The sequence below is a fragment of the Apteryx rowi genome, unplaced genomic scaffold (assembly GCF_003343035.1).
Source record: "Apteryx rowi isolate R43461 unplaced genomic scaffold, aptRow1 scaffold_840, whole genome shotgun sequence".
Lineage (NCBI taxonomy): Eukaryota > Metazoa > Chordata > Aves > Apterygiformes > Apterygidae > Apteryx > Apteryx rowi.
Window position 1 is genome coordinate 77,705 of NW_020451139.1, and position 20,435 is coordinate 98,139.

Here is a 20,435-nt window from a genome sequence, read left to right on the forward strand (position 1 = left end):
TCTCAGCCTGTAAGGTGGCTTTACAGCTCACCTTCCTCTCCTGAGTGTTGGACCTGTTATCCCAATGCAATTCTCTCTCCTTGTGGACCTCAGACCCCACTGATCCTGCGTGGGAGAGRGAGAGGGAAAGGGAAAGGGTGAGGGCGAAGGAGGGGAGGGGGAGAGGGAGAGGTGGAGGGAAATGGAGAGGGAAATGGAGAGGGAGGAGAGGAGCTCCCTGCACTGCGATACTCCCAACAGGACCTGGGGATCAGAGGAAGGACTAGGCAAGGTAGCGCATAACCGGGCAAGAGACCAGGACTGCAGATACCATGAGTCTTGGTATCTAATGATTTTGATATCATTGAGTACTGGATAAATTCAGAATCACTCACCCTGTGGCACATTGCTTTGTTGCCCATCACAGCTAAAAAGCTGGTGCCAGTATAGTTATGCTAACAGAGGCCTCTAGTGGGAGGATAGCAAATGTCAAAAAAAATGCTTTCTAATGGTATGTAATGGATGACATTAGACAAAACTCTCTTCTTCAGAGTTGTGCTTAGGTCGATCGTTCGGTGGACCTAGCTCGATAGTGGTATGATTGCTTTTTTCACATTCCTAGGTGGCACAGGATAACTATGGAAAAACTATGTAGCAACCAAGGTCGGGGTTCTCAGGGATATGTGAAGCTGAGGTTCATCACAAGAAGGCTGCACCTGAGTACCAGCATCACAGAGCGAGGCCCAAGGTCACTTATGCCTGGTAAGAGGCAGGGCAGAGCTGGAAGTGTGCCATGTACACATGCCATGAGGGCACGCAGAGGACACTATATATGAGGTGGTGGAGGTTTGCTGATCCTTCAGCAGCAGGGCAAGTTGCTATGTGAATTTACTGTGTGGATAAAGACACAGCCTCACTGACAAAAGGAGAAGTTTTAAAAGCATCCTTGTTCTCATATGCAAGATTTTACAGGATAAGCTCTGACATTAATCTCTAACATTATCATAATCTTCAACACTAAATAGTTGCTGTTTTATTTCAGCTCTGCAGGGATTCCCTAGAACTGCTTTCACCAGGAGTGGTTAAATCATTCCTCACACCCCAGGCCCACGTCTGGCATATATAATGCATCCTAGRCCTGTTTCTTTACTCCATTATATCAGTTTTATTTCAGTGTAAAATTGATGTAATACAGAATCAAGCCCCCAGCTTCTCTGTTTGAATTGCCAGTCCTTAGCTTTAGTACAGAAGAAAATAAATCAGTGTATCTGTTATGTATCTCTTGTCTTTCTTATCTCCAGAGGCAAAATTGTCTTGGATAGGTGCCCTAGAGAGCAGAAAAGACAGTGTGTTTTCAGCTTTTGTGATATTTGTTGCTTCTTGGATCAGAAGATTACACAGCAGTCTCAACAATAAAATAAACCCCAAACAACAATAATCCTCTGAGGTGCTAGTGGCCCAAGTTCCAATGAAGAAAAATATCCTCTGAAAACTTTGAAAAGAAATAGGAGGTGATGGAGAGGCCTAATTTAAATGTAACTTTATTCTTAAAGTTGTTTAACTCCTGGCTGAGAGCAGTAATATCGAAGGAAACGAATTGTACCACTCTACCTCATGACAAAAGTCCAACTAAAACCCTAGYAAGGTCCATGATTTCCAGGGAATGTGGATAGTTAGTAGGAAGATGTAACCACTGCATGTGTGCAGTCATCAGCAGCAAGCCCTGGAATGGTGTTACATGTCATTCTGCTCTCTTCTCTCCCATCACCACTTCTGTTTGTCCAAAAGAGGCCTCTAAAACTTCTCCCCTCCCATCCCCAAACTTCAGAGTTATCCCCTGGTTTCTAAAAGGATATGCAGATATAGCCTTGGATATCAGCTCGTTTAACTAGTGGCCTTTCCCAAAGCTAAGTTCTATGAAAAACAGGTAGATGCTTATTGAAAACATTATTGCTCTTCATTCTTGCTCAGGCTGCAAAATAATTGCCTATTATATACACAAACACACGACTATAAGGGCCTCTCTCTCTCRCTGAACAAACATATGCTGATACTTGAATGTTTGTGGTTAAACTGATGAGTGAGCTGGAAGTACAAACTGCTGGCATAAAGAGGGTTTCTGAGCTGGGTATGTGTTTCTCACAGCTGTTATGTTTTTCATAGCAGGCATGAAATTTCCTCTTTGAAAAGACACTACCTTTATGAAATTTTTTCTGGCTTTAAGAAAAAAAAAAACACATTCCAAGTTTTCTTTGTACATTTTAAGGAAAAACAAACAGGATGCAAACATACTTAAAAAATTCTCTGCAAGTCACCTTAAAAAGCCTGCAATTTTCTGTAAAGGACTTTGCCACATTTCCTTACATCAGATGCCTTCTGTCTCATGTCTTCTCAGTGCTCTGTATGTGCTATAAGTGAAAAGGCATCTCAGAAATGTAATATCACACGTAGGGAACAAGATACTTCCATGAAGTGACACACTATCACAGTACAAACAGTTTCAGAAATCATTTGAGCTGGAGTGAGATACCAGTTTAGCTTCGATGATGATCTTAAAAGCTGCATTATACTGTTTTAGGGAAGAAAAAAAACAAAGATACATAAAGATGCTGTAGAAAACAAACTCTAGAGAGAGAGTTTTTCATGCAGGTATACTTAAAAAATATACTAGGTGACCCAAAATCTGGAAGTTCTTTTCTGTGCTTACATGTCTTTTCTGATAGATGTTCAAATCAAGATCTAGCTCAAGAAAACAAAGCAGTTGTAAGAACAGTCTCTTCATGCTTTCTTTTCTGTGTAGAACAATCTTACTCAGCTACAACAGTGTAACTCTGTTATGCAGATCTCTTCCTAAAATGTAACTTTGCACCCAGAGCTATCAGGGGTAATCTCTCAGCAAACATTCCAGACGGACCTGTATCTGGCCATCGAGGGTGTATTTATCTTTACATTTGTTATCTAGAAGTTGGCTATCTAGTTTAAACTAGTTTTCTAGGTAACCYCTCTGGTCAGTGGAAGGAGAAAAATATCTTCCAAGGGCAAAACCTTCCATCCTAAGACACATGTCAGGCACAAGTAGGATGAACTGCCCTCTGGCTGTACCTGTGTGAGCCCACTAAATGTGAAGACATTCACATAAGTGAACTCATAAGAATAGACTATCTTAACTTTTACATGACTAAAGTGAGGCGAGATAAGTCTCACCACTAATGTGCTGTTGTATTGAGGCTGCTTGTAAGCTATAAGCTCAGATTCACTCCACCTTTGTTTAGGTGCTTCACCAAAGCACCCATGGGAGGAGTCAGGTTGCCTAAGGACCCTTCTATAGAGATTGGAGAAGACAGACACATTCCCCAGAGTGAGCCATACCCTGGGGGATTCTCCAGAAGAAGAATATGAGAAAGGCACTTTCAAGGACTATTCAGACCACCTAAGATCTGCTCAGTGACTAAAGCAGGTGCCAAGAGTGAGGCTTTTCTTTTAGGCATCCTGAACAAGTAGTTAACATTACTCGGGGTGCATCCCAGCTTAAATCCAGCTAACTGTGGACTTCTACAGGTACAGTACAGCACAAACTGGAATGCCAGACTTTACTATAAGATAAGCAAAACCAAGCAATACACTAATAAGGTAAATCCCTAACTGTCAGAAATGTTAGCACTTAGAGACTTTTTTAGAGCAGACCAAACTAAATGTTGACATTATGGATGTGATCAACTGTATTAAAAGTAATTTTACAATAGGATTTCAGCCTTTAGCACAAATTCTGCTAAGTCATCTACATGTGTCCAATCAAATAATTTGTCCTTAATGAGTATACTTGTGCTTATTTTTAAGTGGCAGCTTAAAAACATCAGGCAGCACGAAGTGTTGGAGCCAACTGTTGTCCTGATATGTTTATTAATTTCAGCGCAGAGCTTTTGGCTTTGGGGTTTTATTTGCCCTTCAGATGTCTTTGCACCATACTCCCCAGTATTGCTGGTTGCAGGAGTGTGGTGCAGGGAGATTTGCACAGAGCTGGTGTATCAAACAAAAGCTGCTGAAGTGTTTCTGGCCTGCAGCTTGTCCTGGAGGTAGAGCAGTGTGATCCTGGCTGCRGGATCCTGCCTAACCCCACCATTTCAAGTTGTTATGGTTTAGCCTCCTTGCCCACCCCACAAACTCTGCTCACCTGGAACACCACTCACAGGAGTAGGCAGACTAAGCTGAATGAAGAAATACCTTTCTTTTACCAATTTCCCCTAATCCAAGTCCTACTCTGACGTGCAGCTCCTTGGTTATTCTGCTATTTTTAGTTTGACTGTCATTGTCTCAGTACTGTTGGACCATGGCACAGTAAGGTCACTGCTGCCACTAACCTAGTCTGGCCCCCACAGTGCAACGACCCAAGGCCAGGTTAGCTCAGTCCCTCAGCTTTGCTCTGTACAAAGCCCTTTAGTCAAAACCAGAGCCCTCCCTACCCCATCCTCCATGTCTGCATCTCCGTACCAAACTGTCCATAAAGTCATGCAGRTGCTCATGGCAAGGCGCATCCTGTTCATTCATTCCCTTTCATCACTATGCTAAAAATAGGATTCCATTAAAATTTAAGGAAAACATAAGCAAACAACACACAAGGAGAAATTATGCATGTGAAACAGTGTAATTCATACAAATGAATCTGACTAAGAGGTGTGTTTCTTCCTAAAGACAGAACAGAGATGTCTATATCTCTACATCACATTATTATAGTATCTACACGTCATTTCCTATAAATTGGCTTGTGAGCTCTCCCTTGGTCACTGTGGACATTTGCCCATTTGCCCATCACCAGTAATTTTCATGTGCTTTTGTTACCAAGGGCCACACTTTCACTCTAATTCTTTTTAATGCTAAGGTGAGAAATAAAGGTAAACTTACTTTACYGAGAAGGAAAAACAAACCCAAATTTATAAGAGGGTGTGGCATTTAACTGCTGGGAGTTGGGGTTGTATTATATATATGAAGTTTATTGGAAAGCTCAGAGCTAAGGGATTTCTGCCTATTAGCCATGACAGCTCTGGGAATATTTAGATTCTGAATCAGAACTTAGGTGGGCTTCAGTGACATCAGTTTTGTCTTGAAAGGAATATTGGCAAATAATACTCATGTGTTTTTATATAAGACAAACTTTGCATGATTTTAATAAAAAAATGTGCTGACTAGGTGAAATTTTCTCCTGTGCTGAAAGCTTGTATAAGGTTTATGCAAAACCTTRTTTTGAGGATGAATAAAAGACCTCAGAATAGGATGTGAGTGGGTGTGCATACATATATGGCTTTCATCCTCAAAACGCTACTGAGAAAGGCAAGAAAAAACTGGGACTGTTGTGCCCCAGTTAGCCTGTTAAATGATCACAGTAATAGAAATAGTTACCAGCTGAAAAATCAGCTCTTGATGTCGAGATTGATATACATCAGAGTCTGAGATCAGCAGGATTTGTTATAGGGAAATTAGAATAATGGTAGGTTGGTAGACAGTAATTATACATTSGTTATTATTTCCAAATTTCAACCAAAGGCAATTCATCTCCTTCTTGGAACAGAGAGAGCAACAGTATAGGGAAAATAGTTGTTTACTCCATGTTAAACAGTTTACATGACTTCAGGAGCTTTAGCTTTTCAGTAGCTTGGAGCAGGAATTTGGATCTTGGCATAGTCTGAGCACTGTCCTACTGATCTGTCTTCTGCTTTCTCTCTRAAATCCTGCTAACAGCAGAACAAGCTGTTAGCCTGCCTTTGAAAGGAAATGAGGCTTATTCAATTAAGGTGTCTGTCAAGCCTTCCCTGATAACCTTTGAACCACTCGGCCAGTTTCAAACAAATTTGACAAGGGGACTGAAGTTTCCAGAGCCTGAAGTTCCTGAAAGATTTCGGAAACAAAGTGGAAACAAAACGAAGAGAGAAAAAAATAGTGCCTGTGCCAAAAAGAAGGCTGCACTGTGAGCTCCAGCGAGCGGCTCCGTTCTGCCTGCCGGCAGCCCTCACCGCAGCGGCACACTCGGCTACCGGCCGCCCCAGCGGCTCCGGAGCAGCCACAGCACCTGCCTGCGCTTGCCTTGCCCGTAGGAGGAAGCTGGGGGCAAGSTGGGAAGGAAGGGCTTACGGGACATGAGGCTCATCCCACCCAGGTGAGGGAAGAGGAATATGCGGCAACACAGACAAATTGGTAGGAAACGAGAAGTAGTTCTGCTGCTCCTGGAGCTGCCTGTTTAATAACCATAATCCTCACAGTATCACGCACAAGCCTTTTCACTGAACTGATCTTCGCCAAGGAGATCACAAAAAATTGATCGACAAATACACATGCATATTTACACACATACATGATATATATATATATATTTAGACCTGATTAGCCCTGCTTTTTCTAAATTTCAAGTACATAAAGATATTTCTGGTGGCAACACAAAGGGCAGCTTAGACAAAGGGAAGAACAACAGTAAAAAGTGAAAAGTCTGTTTTTCTTTCCTAAGCAGATGATGATATCTTGGCTTGCAGTATTTAGATTTGAAGTTATTACTTGTAAAGTTTTTACTATGTCTACCACTGTAAATGTGTATGAAAACTCTYACAGCAAGTTAAAACTGATTCTAAATACCTACAATATTACCAGAGCCAAGAATTCTTTTATCTTTTATATTACCTCAACTGAAGGTGAGTTTGAAAGATGTTCAGAAATGTAACAGATGAGTTTTCAGAGCTACAAAGAAGGGAAACCAATAAGGCAAAGCCAATTCATTTTACTGCATCTTTTATTAATTTCTGCTACTCCTTTCATGTTGCTGCCATTTCTATTAGATAAAGCAATGTATATTCCATATAAAAACGTGTTATTATTGTATCACAGAATAAAACACTGACTAGTAATAGTGTAGTGAACAATTATGGGACAGACAATTTGGAAATAACTTGCATATAGGAGAGATTCTCCCCTCATTTTCAGAAGGTAGTGGCCTTATGCCCCCATATATAGGGTTTATGTTACCAGAGAAAATTTTGTCTAAATGTGGGTACATTATATCAATATCAATTTTTTTATATACCTTATTTAGCCCTTTATCTGAGTGTGACTCTGACTACCGTGGGTCAGTTTTGCATTAGATGCTTCATGTTTGCTTTAGATTTATATATATTGCCCTCTAACTGTATTACTGGTTCCATTGTAATCTTCCATTACAGTTCACTAGTGGCTAAACTTTGCAGCCTACTACAAATTAGGAGCAGGCTATGATCCCATCTCCTTGACAGTCTTACCCATTTATTGACTTTCTCTGAAGCTAAGAGGCCTAGTCTACTAACTTAGAATAAATATGCCTTTTAGACAACTTAAGCATGACAAACTCCACTGGAAAGTTTAAATCCCGAAGATGTAAATAAGATTTTTTTTTTTCCATTGATCTTTCTGGATAGTGGCTGGAGGCATTAAAAACTTTACTGTTTCCTGGCATCCTGCCTCTCTGGTAAGCTAATGGTTTGTATATTCCTCTTTTATCACTTGTCTTACAGTGTGTCTTGCATAACTCTCACTCAGCTCCAACCCCTCCCTTCTTTTGATCTCGGTTGGATTGTTTTGCTCCTTTGCTGACTAGCCGCTCACAGCTTGTGGCGGGCTGTGTTTGAGAAAGTAGTTCAGAACCAGGCCCATCACAGTATAATTTAGGAAAGAGTATAATCATCCCCAACACAGTATGAGAGTTTAGAAAAGGTGACAGCTTAGACAAATTACTAATGCATTTTTTTTATACTGCAAGGATACCAAAATAGCCTAAACATACTTTAGTTATTTATATTTGAAATAGAAATGCTCTTCCTGAATAAGGATTATCTAAATGTTTAGGAAAAAAAATCACAGGTTTTAGAAATGTGGAATGGGATACAATCTGGCAATTGTTATATTATCACTTTCACAAATTAACCAAGCTTTATATTAAAAATAGTTAGGGGGTTCTTCTGACCCTTTAAATTCCTGTCCTGAAGTCACGTTCCTCTGATGGTCAGAAATTTTCTTTTAATTTCTAGCTTCAATTTTCCTGTGAACAGTTTATATCAAATTATCCTTGAGTCAGCATTGCCAGTTGGCTGAACTGAATCTTCACCTTCTCTGGCATTTACCTCCCTTGACAAAAAGCCATCATATCCCTCTCTGGTTTTGTTAACTTAAATAAACCAATCCCTTCTATTCTCTGGACATAAATAGTCTTCCTGTTCCTCTTAGTACTCCCACCTTCCATTACTGCAATTCACATCTGTGTTCCTAGAAATGGAAAACTGTAAAGACTATAATTACACTTGTAAACTAGGGCCAGATCATGGTCTTGGGTACATGATCATACATACTATTAAAATGCTAACATGTTCCTTTGCACAATTTTAGCCCATGCCATCTAGCATTCCTCCAGATAATGCACGGTCCAGGGAATAGCACAAGCCAGAGTCATTTCAGGTAGATGCTTTTGGATGAATCCTGAGCTTTTTGGGGGGTGGAGGGTGGGATGAGGGGGTGKAGTGGAATTTAGGCTTATGAGCCCATTTTAATTACTAACAATAGATGTAGCCACAGTATTCAAGGCATTCATGAGACTTCATTAACATGCTATCAACACCTCCATTGGAAATACTTTGACTGATACATTTGATAATTGCATTTGCTGTTTTCATGGACACATTACACTGATTACATCAYATCAACCGGCCTTTTGCAGTCGACACCCTTAGAAGCTGCTTTTATCGGAGGCAAGGGACAAAGGGTGCAAATCCCCACAATTCACAGAGGTGAGAGGTGGGACAGAATGGAGAAACTAATCACTGTCAGGCCCTAAAGCATACAAAAAGACACACCCAAAAATCAGCACATGGCTCCCAACCTACAAAAGAGCCCAGCAGACAAGATGAGGACTCAGTAGCCAGTGTCCTTGTCTTCCACCAGCAATCCTGGACAGACCACCTGTATCCCAGCATCCTGATCCCTGCATGCTGGACAGACCACCTGGATATACAGTGTCCTGGGGCTTGTATGTGGGAGAGTACGTGAGTGAAATCTGTATGGTTTAAAAGTACATCACTTTCCCCTCCCATTTTCGGGAAGCAGGAGGGAAGATGAGCTGGGAGCTGAGGGGAGACCATGCACAGCTGAGGCAGAACATTATTTCCTACACACCCAGGTATTTCTGAAAACAGATTCACAATCCCTGTGGGCAACCTGTTCCAGAGCCTAAGCACACTCACAGTAAAGACTTTTTCCTTTTGTTTGAATCAAAATTTCCCTAGTTACAACCTGTAAGTGTTGCCTTTTGTCTTTTTGTTGTGCACCTTAGAGAAGAGTCTGCCTCTGTCTTTCCTAAAGCCCCCTTTAGATAGTGGAAGACTGCTATTAGATCCCACCTTAGCCATCTTTTTTAGGCTAAAATCCAGTTCCCTTAGCCTATCCTTGTATGTCATGTGCTTCAGCTCCATCACCAAATGGTTTAGTGGTCCCTGCAGCCTGTTGAYATCTCTCTCATATAAGGCAGGGCCCAACTTTCATAGAGTATTTGAGATGGGACCTCACCAGTGATTAGTAGATGGAAATAATCACTTCCCTCAACCTGTGGAGTACACTGTTACTAAAAGAGCCCAGYGATGTGGTTGTTTTTAATTGCCATTATGATACTCTGCTGACTCATGTTCAATTTGCTGTCCACCAAACCTCCTAGGTCCTTTTCTGCAAGGTGCTACCTATCCAACCAGTGCCAGTCCTATACTGGGGCATGGGGTTGTTCCATCCCAGGTGCAAAACTTGGCATTTGCCTTCGTGGAACTTCAAGAGGTTTCTGCTAGCCCACATCTCCAGCCTATTGGGGTCTCTCTGAATGACAGCCCTGTCATTCAGCATAGGAACTATTCTCCCCTAACTTGGTGCTGTCCACAAACTTGCTGAGGTTGCATTCTGTCCTACTGTTCAGGCTGTTGATGTCTGGAAGCAGCAAGAGCAGGGCTGCTACTTAAGGAAGATGAGTTGAGAGCTGAGGTGATTCCAGTGCAGGCAGTGCCCTCATCAACAGGGCACAGTCCCTCAGGGGCTGAACACAGCAGGCAGAGCCAGGTGCTAGAAAATGGGTCCATCGACAGCCCCCAAACACTGCAAAGAACCAGGTCCATAGTCTATGCAGGGAGCCCAGTCAGAAGGTACATCCAAGGGGTCCACCCAGGACCCAAGCTACCTACAGCATAGGTCTGAGGGCCATCCAGCAGGCAGGGTCAGAGACAGGGCTGGAGCCCAGAATTCATACAAAGTAGCTCAGGCTGGAACTGGGGGCCCAGGGCTGAACTGAAATGGAGCCCCCAGGCCCACAGGCACAGGGTGTGGGTAGTAGGTGAGGCTGGTGAGGGCCAGTAAGGCCTATTAGTGCCCACAAGGCACTGACAACTGATGAAGACATTTCACAGTATCAGCTCCAGTATCAAAATATGAAGAACATTGCTCATAACCAGTTGCCAACTAGACTTCAAACTGTTGAGCTTTACCTTTTTAATCTGATGCTCCAGGAAGTTTTCCGCAAACCTTGGAGTCTGCTCATTCAGTTCAGGTCTCCTTCATATGGCTACCTGGATATTGTTGGAGACCATGCAAAAGCCTTGTTTAAGCTGAAGTGAAAGATATTCACYGTTTCTTCCTCATTTACAAGGCCAATCTTTTTGTATTAGAAGACAATTAGAAGCATTAGATACACTTGGTAAATCCATGTTAACTGTTGTTCTTTATGTGTCTGGAAATAGCTTCTGTGAGGCTTTCTCCATATTTTTCCTACTGACTTGGGTGAGGCTGACCAGCCTGTTAGTTCCCTGACCCTCCTTATTTCCTTTCTTAAAGATAGGTATAACRTTTGCCCTCTTCTAGTCAAAAACTAACCACTATGATCTTTCAAAGGTGATAGCAACCTAACAATGACACTGGCCAGCTCCCTCAGCACTTTAGGAGGCACTCCATCTGATCCCATGGACTTGTGTGTCCACTTAAGTACATACTTACACACATATTTAAGTGGACATATGCAAGTTCTTGGGACCTATATCAGTCCCTCTCCACCATGGGTGTATATCTCTCCCCTAAACTCTGACACAGTCAGAGAGACCAGAGAGGCCTTAGAGCCCTTCTCACTTCCCTCAGGATCCTAAACTCTGCAATCTGATGGTCACTGCAGCCAAGGCTCCCATCGGCTATCACATTCCTGACCAGTTCTTCYTTGTGTGTGAGTAGCAGAGAGCCTTCCCAAGACAGCTCGGCCAGCATTTGAATAAAAAGATTGTCAATCCACTCCAGAAATCTTGTACCACTGAGCTGCTCTCCTGGCAGATACTGGAGTGGTCAAAGTCCTCCTAAATCAAGAGACCAGGGTCTATGGTCAGAAGACTGAAGTTCTCTGAAGACTTCATCCATCACATTCCCTTGGTTGGTAGCAGATGCCTACCAGTGTTCCCCTTGYTGGTCTCTCCTCTGATCTTGTTCCATCAACTCTTGACAGGTCCACTGGCCGTTCCCTGGTGCAGCTCTGTGCATTCGAGCCCCTCCTTTACACTCCTCACCACAGAGTTTCACTGAGGATCTCCTGGACTCTTGTTCTCGAGCATCTACCCCAGCTTACCATAATTATCCTTGATCTGTTCCAGGGCATGCCATTTGTCCCCACAAGAGTGACAAACAGAGGAGCCTCTTCTTGTTATCAAGCGTTCATCAGTCTCCAAATGTACAAACTATATCCTGGTCAATCTTCAAGACCACCATATTGGCCAATAGGACTACAGCTTGCTTATGACCTTGGTATATAAAAATCTCTAACATCTTCTACTTATATGCTTCCAGACAGCTTTGGTTTATTCTAGATGTAGCTATAACTTGCTTATAACATTTACTAATGATCTATTAATTCAATATAAAGTATTTATAAATGTAGTCTTCATATAAAGTATAATTCATTTATCTATAGATATTTATTGTTGGGGGGTATGTTATATAAATCTTTATTATTAACAGAATGAAATTACAATATCCTAGAAGAATCATTTATGATTATAAAGACAGAGAAACTATGCTGACGCTTTTAATAGAACTGGAAATTGGATAGTATAGCTATTATACTGTATATATAAGGTATAGTTTTTCATGACTGAATAGCACTTGGCTTCATTCTTTAATAGCTATTTTGATCTACCATGTTGCTCTAACTTGTATTATAATTCTCTGTAAATCATTTAGCCCACTTAAGTAGTTTAATTAATTGCTACTTGATCACAGAAGCAAACATAGCCATAGCTATATACAACAGTAAAAATATCCAGGAGCAAATTTCAACAGATATTCCTATATATTTGTACTGAAAAATATTTAAATGACCATTTTAAAATGCAGCATAATCATTAACGTGAATTGTGAAATGAAAGAAATCACAAATGAAAAATGCATAGCCAAAGGAAAAGCTCATCCAGAGAGAAGGCTGCATTTTAGTTCCTAAAAGCAAAAGATTTTAAGACCTGATACCATCTGATATGAAATAGTATATTTCTACTAACTTTCAGTACTTGATTTAATGACAGGCTGATTTATGCCAATGGGCAATCTTGTCAAACATCCATAAATGTTACATAGTCTGACTCAGAATCTTTGCTCCACATTTTTTCCTAAGACTTCAGGTTTGCCTACAAGAAAAAGTTACTTCGCATTAAGAATATTCATTATAATCATGTCATACTAATTAGGATGCTTCATCCATGTTCAAGCAAATAGCTGACTTCTACTTCACTGYGAAGTATTGTTTCTAAGCAGAGAATGGAATTTCTTCTGAATGACATACTCAGCTTTGGGAACAGGTACGATGCTCTCTTTTGCTCTGCTTTCAAACACGATGCATTGCGGGACAGTTTCTATGAAGACCTGAGGGATACCCCATTAGGCTGGAAGTCAATATAATTCTGATTATGGAATCAATTTTTTTAGATGGTAGGATTTGTTTCCATACATCCCTTATAACAATTTAAACCTATAATCCCAATAGAATTTTCCATACTCTTTGGATGGAATGGACAAAAGAGTCACCCACATTTCAATGACATTTGGTGGTATGGTGCAACTTGTGCTTCTCTCTTTGACACGTCACSACTGGATGACTGCAGCTTTGCAAGTCAGACACAACTGTTAGTCGTGGTTTTCAAAACAGCAGCTACATCCTGCTGCTGTATTGAGAGAGACAGAAAATGACACTGGGAATGGCTGTTGGAACAACTTCTGTGCAAAACAGTTTCCAGGCTTGTCAAAAATGCTGACAGGTACAGAAACATTAAATAAAATTAGCGCTGTAGCTAATATAACCAGAAGGAAAATGGATACTTTCCTGGTGATCAGTGCAAAGCCTACCTTAGAGGTTCAGTGGCAGCAGAACATAAAAGCTCCTTTGTCTTTGCTGAAACTTGTGGTTATTTCCATCTGAAAGCTCAGTACTCTACATTGCTACTGGTAAGTCACGATGAGGTACAGACAGCTCACCTCTAATAAATCTTGTGATGAAGACAGGTGCTATCAGTTAATAGGCATCAGCGTGTTTCAGGGCTTGCCATTCTCCAGGAAACTATAAATGTTTTTGCCACATCTTGCTGTACTTCAGCATAAAGCTCACTGAATAGTCATTGACTACACCACGGCTACCATTTCAAGCAAAAGGTGGAACATAGGAAAACAACTTGGAAAGCCTACAAGTTCACATCTGCCAAAGGATCAGATTTGTCTTCTTTGTCAATTTTAACTCAAAAGAATTATGCCTACCAACACAGCATAACTCTGCTAAAATAGACAATTAAAGCCATAGTTTGATATACAAAAAGAGCTTTTAGGTCAAGAAATGGAAAACAATATTAATTGACATCACAGGAGGCTGAGAATTTAGATAAAAGGGAGGGAGGTAAAATCAAACTAACTAGAATTTGACCAACAATATGTGCTTAACACTCTCATTGTGAATTCTAAAACTAATACATCCAATTACTACAGTATGGCAAACTCTAGTTAATTTGTATTTTATATTCCAGAGGTGTACTAGTCTCAGAGCCACTTAAAGAAGGTATCATGATTCCTAAATTATTTAAATTATGTACCCTTTTAAAAAGTTCTCTATTCAGAAAAATGTATGGTGGATTATAATGGGTAAGAAATACTATAAATACTTGTGTATTGTATCTTGGGAATATTTTCAGACATTATCAGTGACACATACTTTTCATATATATCAGGATTATATATCTTTCTGATTCAATGAATCAGATAAAATGACGTTATAACTGTTTTAACATTGAACTTTTCCCAAGACAAATATTACATCAATATCCTCATGCTGAAAGAGATCTGATGTACACACAAAGCATCATACTTTGTGATGAAAACCTACATTAATATAAGACTGTTCACAACTAAAATGCTGTAGAGCATCAGCACTCAAGGTATGTGTAAGGTTGATGGATTCGACTGAAAGTCTATTTAAAAAATCAATGTTTATTTTGCATTCCGATGTTTGACTTCAGTCTCTCCCCTCCCTGTAGAGCTCTCTGCTCATTTCTCAGGACCAGCCGCTACCAGCAAATTTCCTCATCAATTTCATCCTTTTGATCAATCTTAGAAGTTAAAAACAACCAGAAATTATAGCTAGCAGGTTGGGAGGAGAAAGGCTGAGATATGTGGGAAGAGTGTAATAGAACAGGGGAGAAGAGAAAGACTGGAACTGAGCAGCAACTACATTTGAAATCTACAGGTCAAAGTAAGCATTACTGGTGTTTATTAGTTAAAACTGAATACTATTAAGACCTGCTACATAAGAGAAACTTATTCTGATAAGCTGCAATTCAAAGATTTTTTTTTCATAAAGTTAACCTTACAATTGGCAAAATGCATATTTAATTTTACTGGAACTAAAATGTGTTGGGAAAAGAAAGGGAGGAAAGCTATCTTGAGTAACAACAACCTTTTAAATCTTTACTGCCATAATATGGAAAGAAAACATGTTCAACAGAAGTGGACTTGTACATAACTGAGTTACAAAGGCCAGCACAAGAATGTTGAGTCTATAGATAATTTGAAATTCTTATATTACTTCTCCTGAGCTGGGGAAAAAAAATGCTGTTCATTCTAGGAAACAAAATCAGACTCTGAAATGACATTGACAGTCATATTTGTATTGGTTATGTGTTGCAAGATTTATTGTGTCAGATCTTACCAACATCCCACCTATCTAGTTTTAGCAACATCAAGAACTGAATTTCCATTATCATTTCACAAGGGTAGACTTTTTTTGCCTCAGTTRTATCTCTTTGTGTTCCACAAACAAAATGAAGTGGAAAGAAACATCTTTGGCTACACAGAGAATTCCCAGCAAATATAAAACCATTCTGTCTATAGCTACTGGCAAAAGGATGTATTGTGAACCAAAAGCAGAAGTGGCAAGAATGGAATATTTTCAATTATTCCCATTTAGCCACAATTAGAACTGTCCATACCAAAAATAGGTAAAATAAAAAAAATCAGGGAGCCACAGATTGCTCATGGACAGCACCAGTTCAGTTCTACTGTGCCTAAGAAAGCTGATGCAGCTGAGAAACTGCTCTGTTAAACAACTGTATTCTGCTCAAAGTCTGAGTGAAATGGAATGAAGTGAGGGCTCTCTATTCTCAAAGGGACCATACACCCAGGGAGTTAGGTATGGTACAGACTACACCTGATCACTTTGAAGCTTGAGATCTAATGAACTTCATTTTTTGCATCCACATGGCTACAAATACTGAGTCATAAAGTAACTCCTTTTTAAAAATAGTCACAATTTCTCAAATTGTGCCTGAAGACCAAATGGACTGTATATTTTCTTTTATTTACCATCTTTGAATATCAGATCTGTTACAGAAGAAATTGTTATTACTAATTTGAATTCCTCAGAAGCTTGAGGAAAAACATTCTTTAATTGGAGGAAGTCTAACATACAAGCTGTATGTCAAACGACAAGCTGTATGAGTGTAAATGTTTGTRTTGTAATGTTAAGAATAGAGTATCAAGCTGTTTTAGCAGTGACACTGAACGCCAGTTTCAGAAACCATCCCACCTATTGATCACCTGAGGCAGTTGTGGCTTGCAGTTAAAAACTTCCGGCCATAGGCAGGTCTCTTCAAGCATCCCCTCACTCTTCTATACAGCTGCAGCAGAGGCAACTTGCTTTCAGCAGAGGCTGAAGTTGTTCTTCAGACTAGATCCAACACATTGGGCAAATTTTGGACTACCTGACTCGAAATGTTGAGTTTTTAAGAGTATGTGGGTTCTAATCAAATTACAAATTATGATAATTTTTCTCCTAGCTCGTGTGATAGAATTATGACTCTGACTGTCCTGATTTTCTTCTTTGATGGTTCACAAAAGCAGTTTATCTGGCAACCTTGCTGCCAGTACTTTGTAGCAATTGAGCAAAATGGCTTAGACTGGAAGAAACTGGAAGATGGGTGTCTGACTTGAGAGGACCTAGATGTCAAAATTGCATGTTTATTGGGAAAAAATGATTACTTCAGATATTCAAAAGGAGTTACATGTTGTTCTCTCTAAGAGAAAGTTATCTATATGAACTAAGCTGTTCTGCACTTGAAAATTATGGGTGTGTTGCCTGATAGGTACACTTGATCAAAGCTGCAAATGAAAATAGGCTTTTTGCCTCAGTTTCTTTCTAAATGTCACTGCATAATGCGATTCACTATATGCCAGCAAGAGCATACATAATCAGCTTGCTTTTTTAAGTACCATCTGGAATGCAAGTGGCTGAGCAGAGCCAGATGAAAAAATTCAGCAAAGAACTGGGTGCAGCATACCAATCAAACAATGTGCTTCTTTTCTTGTGGTAGTTGTATTTAGAAAAAAATTGAGGCAAGATGGGTCACACTGTCTGTCAAAGGTCAGGACATTCAGGGCACTTTCCAATCTGAGTGAAAATAAAACTGTAAATGAACATTAGTAATGGAGAAAATATATTTTTTAAAGAATTGATATTCATGAGAATCAAAGTACACAGTTCTACCATTGAAAAGTATTTGATCTTATCATAAACATTTGAAGGAGATGTGCTAATTGATATGTGATTAATAATGCAGAGAGCTGATTTATGTTCTTTAAAACTGGTAGGTCAGTGGATAGGACTTAATATAYGTAAGTTCCAATATGTTGTATTTTGGTCTTCCTTGTCTACTGTATTATAGCTGTTTTCATCTTTAGCAGAATATCTAAAAATTATGCTGAAGTTTAAATAATTGACTTGGTCATGAAGAACATTCATTTCCACAGTAAAAACTAAACATTTTTATATCAGGAATTAACCTCAGTTTTGGATCAGGCAAAGGAACTATCTTGCTTTTGACAGAGGGAAGCACTCTTTTGAGATGAAGCAGAAAAGCACCCATCTAAAACACTTTGGCAAAAATAAGCCATAATAAATTAGACTGAAGTAATTTTATAATATGAACAAGAAGCTGCTAGAGGACAAGGCTACAGTGATCTTCACAGTAGGTATATCCTGCCATAAGAAACAGACGTGATAACAATTCAAATCCTTTAAATTTAAATTGTACTAAATTTAGATTATAAACTCTCTGGGATTTGCATATACTTGCTTCTTTGAAGTATGTATTCACACTCTTAAAACCTAATAATAACTAAGTATAGAAAGACTGGAAACTAAACTTTGGGAGAATTGCAAAAATCTGATTACAGAGAGTCACCTGGAAAAGACTGGACCTATGTGCTAGCTTTGTGATTTTATTTAGACAGTAAGTATTACCAACAAGCTAACTTTAAGCATCCTAGACTTGATTTCAAAAAAGATATCTTTTATAGAAAATAATGCTTGCCCAAGCATAGCAGAATTGAGCACGAGAAAAAAAATACTGAGATCCATTTTTAATTATTTGTTAGAAAAAATGGGCAATAATTACAGAAATGTTAATGAAAATTTAAAAAAATGTATCATAATTCTTTTCCCAAGTTAACTTCTTCTATCAGTTAAAGACAATCTGATGCACTCTCTAGATAGGCAACTACCACACACTGGCCATCACTAGCTAGAAAAACAATTTTGGCTAAGAGCCACTTAATTTTCAATGTCTGCTGAGAGAGAGAAAGAAGGATTTCTTATTAAAATGCATGGAACTCTGAAATAAGTAGTCAGCATCACTCGAGCCAAGCCAAGGGTATGCTATAGACTTTTCAGTAACAATGTGGGTCAGAGTATAAAGAGTTTAGATTTCCGACTCACATGGTTATGCTTGAAGAAGCCCTATTATAGACACAGTCGAACAAGAAAAAATACAATTTTGCTGGTATAGCTTTTTTTTTTTCTCTCTCTCTCCTGTGAGTGGTTGTTTTCCTATAGCAGCACAAGACACATCTTTGCTGGTCCACACTTTCAGTGGATGTTTGATTTGACCCAATCCAATCCATCAGCACTGCTACATCCATTAAAATTTCCTAATCTGTGGTCCAATGGACTATAACCTAGACATTTCCCGGTTCAATTCCTGGACCACTAAAACATTTCACATGGGGATTTGAGGGAAGTAGTGGTGATACAGCAGATGTCTTCTGGCAGAAGACACCCTTGAAACATTAATATACCTAGCAGAACTCTATGTGGGGCATACAGAGAACCAATGTTTGTTTTGAATAAAGATTCTAATGAGACATTATTTTAAAAAAATAACTGCTGAAAACTGCAAAATTGAGTCTGAGGAAAGAGAATCAACAGACTGAGCTTGCATATTTTTACATATTATTTGTTGATTTTATCATCCACTAAAATATATTATCTGATATGATAGGTTTACAAATGGTAATATTTCAAAACCCTTGGTAGGAAGTAGATTTTCTTGGTAGTTTAATATTCCATTTTTTCATAAACTGATACCTTATTATACAAAAAAACCAAACTGTTTCTGTAAAGTTATTTAAATAAGGCTTATGTATCATGGATCTCCTTGGGCTAAAGATTTTTTCATGTAGATTCAGAGTATTATTTTATGTACTCACAGCTTCAGACTTGCTAATGCCTTACAGAGAGGCCAGAACAATTCTATTCTGAAATATAAACTCCTTGCTTTCCCTTCCTTTTTACTAGTTATCTAGTCCTGCTGTTTAACTCCAGTCATAGCCACAATCCTCTCTTTGTCATATCACAGGTGGCTATCATAGATTGGGAAACTCAAAACTAGAAAACCTAAGCTGCATTGAAATCAAATTACTTCAAACAAAGAAAATGCATGGTGTATGCAGGTGTTCCCAAGGGAGGAACATGGTTACCAAATACCCCCAAAACATAAGAGAAACACCTGCAGCACCCTAGACAGCAGAGGTAAGCTGCAGAGCTTAGAAATAAGACCTGGTATATTAACCTCCTTAGAGAAGCAGGACATAATAAGGGATATCTGTTTTAAGCTAAAGAGCCATTTTTACAGATTAACAAAAGCTTTAAAGTCACCCTCAAGGCAATACAGATTGCACTTTTCACTYGCCTGGTAACAAGAGCACCAAGAGCCACGTGCAAGCAAGCAAATGCCCACATGCAGCCGGTGCTGAGCTGACAGGCCGTGATAAACAGCCCCAACCGAGCAGGGCCCCCAGGCCTGGCCTGGTCCAGCCGCCCAGCACCCGGGGCCAGGACAGGCCCCCCCACCTGCCAGAGGCCTAAGCAGCTGCACCCGGAGAGTGCAGGCAACGGCGGCTGTCTGGACGAGAGGCAGCACGAGGAGCCCTGAAGAAAGAGGGACACAGGATCCCCCTCCTCCGGCCTGCGCCGCCCAGGCTAATTGCCCAGGACCGCCACAACGGCCGCACCAGCGAGGCCGCCAGCTCCCAGCAGCCATCTTAACAGCGGCGCCGGGGCGGGGGTGGGGTGGGGTGGGGTGGCGGGGCGGACTGCGCAGGCGCACTTGCCCCCTCTCGCCCCGCCCCTTCCCCGGCGGCACTGGTGTCACTCATCCGACCTTACGTCATCCCCGCCCCGCCTCTTTCCCCGGGCCGCGAAGCGGAGCGCCGGGGACAGGCGCATGCGCAGCTCGGCGGTTCCCACTGGGCGGCCGGGCTCCCCGCGGCGCGGCGCATGAGTGGCAGTTGCCCCGCGCAGGCGCGCTGGGCGGCGGCGCGGCCCCGGGAGGAGGGGGGCATTTTAACAGTAAACATCCTGCCGATTTGAACGGCGGGTTTGGGCGGCAGGAAGGGCCGCGGCCGCCATCTTGTTTGTTTGAGTGAGTGGCTCGGCTCGGGGAGGAGGAGCGGAGCGGTTCCCCAGCCCGGCCTCGCCAGCCGCCGCGCCAGCCTCCCCTGCGCCGGACCAGGGTAAGGAGCGGCCCCGGCCGCACCCGCGCCTGCCCCGGCTCCCCGCCGCCCGGAGGGGCGCGGCG

General features: G+C 40.8%; 1 protein-coding gene across 3 annotated transcripts in view; it reads left to right on the top strand.

Annotated features, from left to right (window-relative positions):
* The first annotated feature begins 20,041 nt into the window (after positions 1-20,041).
* RAD21 (RAD21 cohesin complex component) overlaps positions 20,042-20,435 on the top strand; it is a 24,681-nt gene continuing 24,287 nt past the window's right edge. For 2 of the 3 annotated variants that reach the window (XM_026090015.1, XM_026090017.1), the window contains exon 1: positions 20,042-20,370. The gene's annotated coding sequence lies outside the window, so the exon portion shown is untranslated. The remainder of the gene's footprint in view (positions 20,371-20,435) is intronic. The other variant, XM_026090016.1, reaches the window with a different exon arrangement.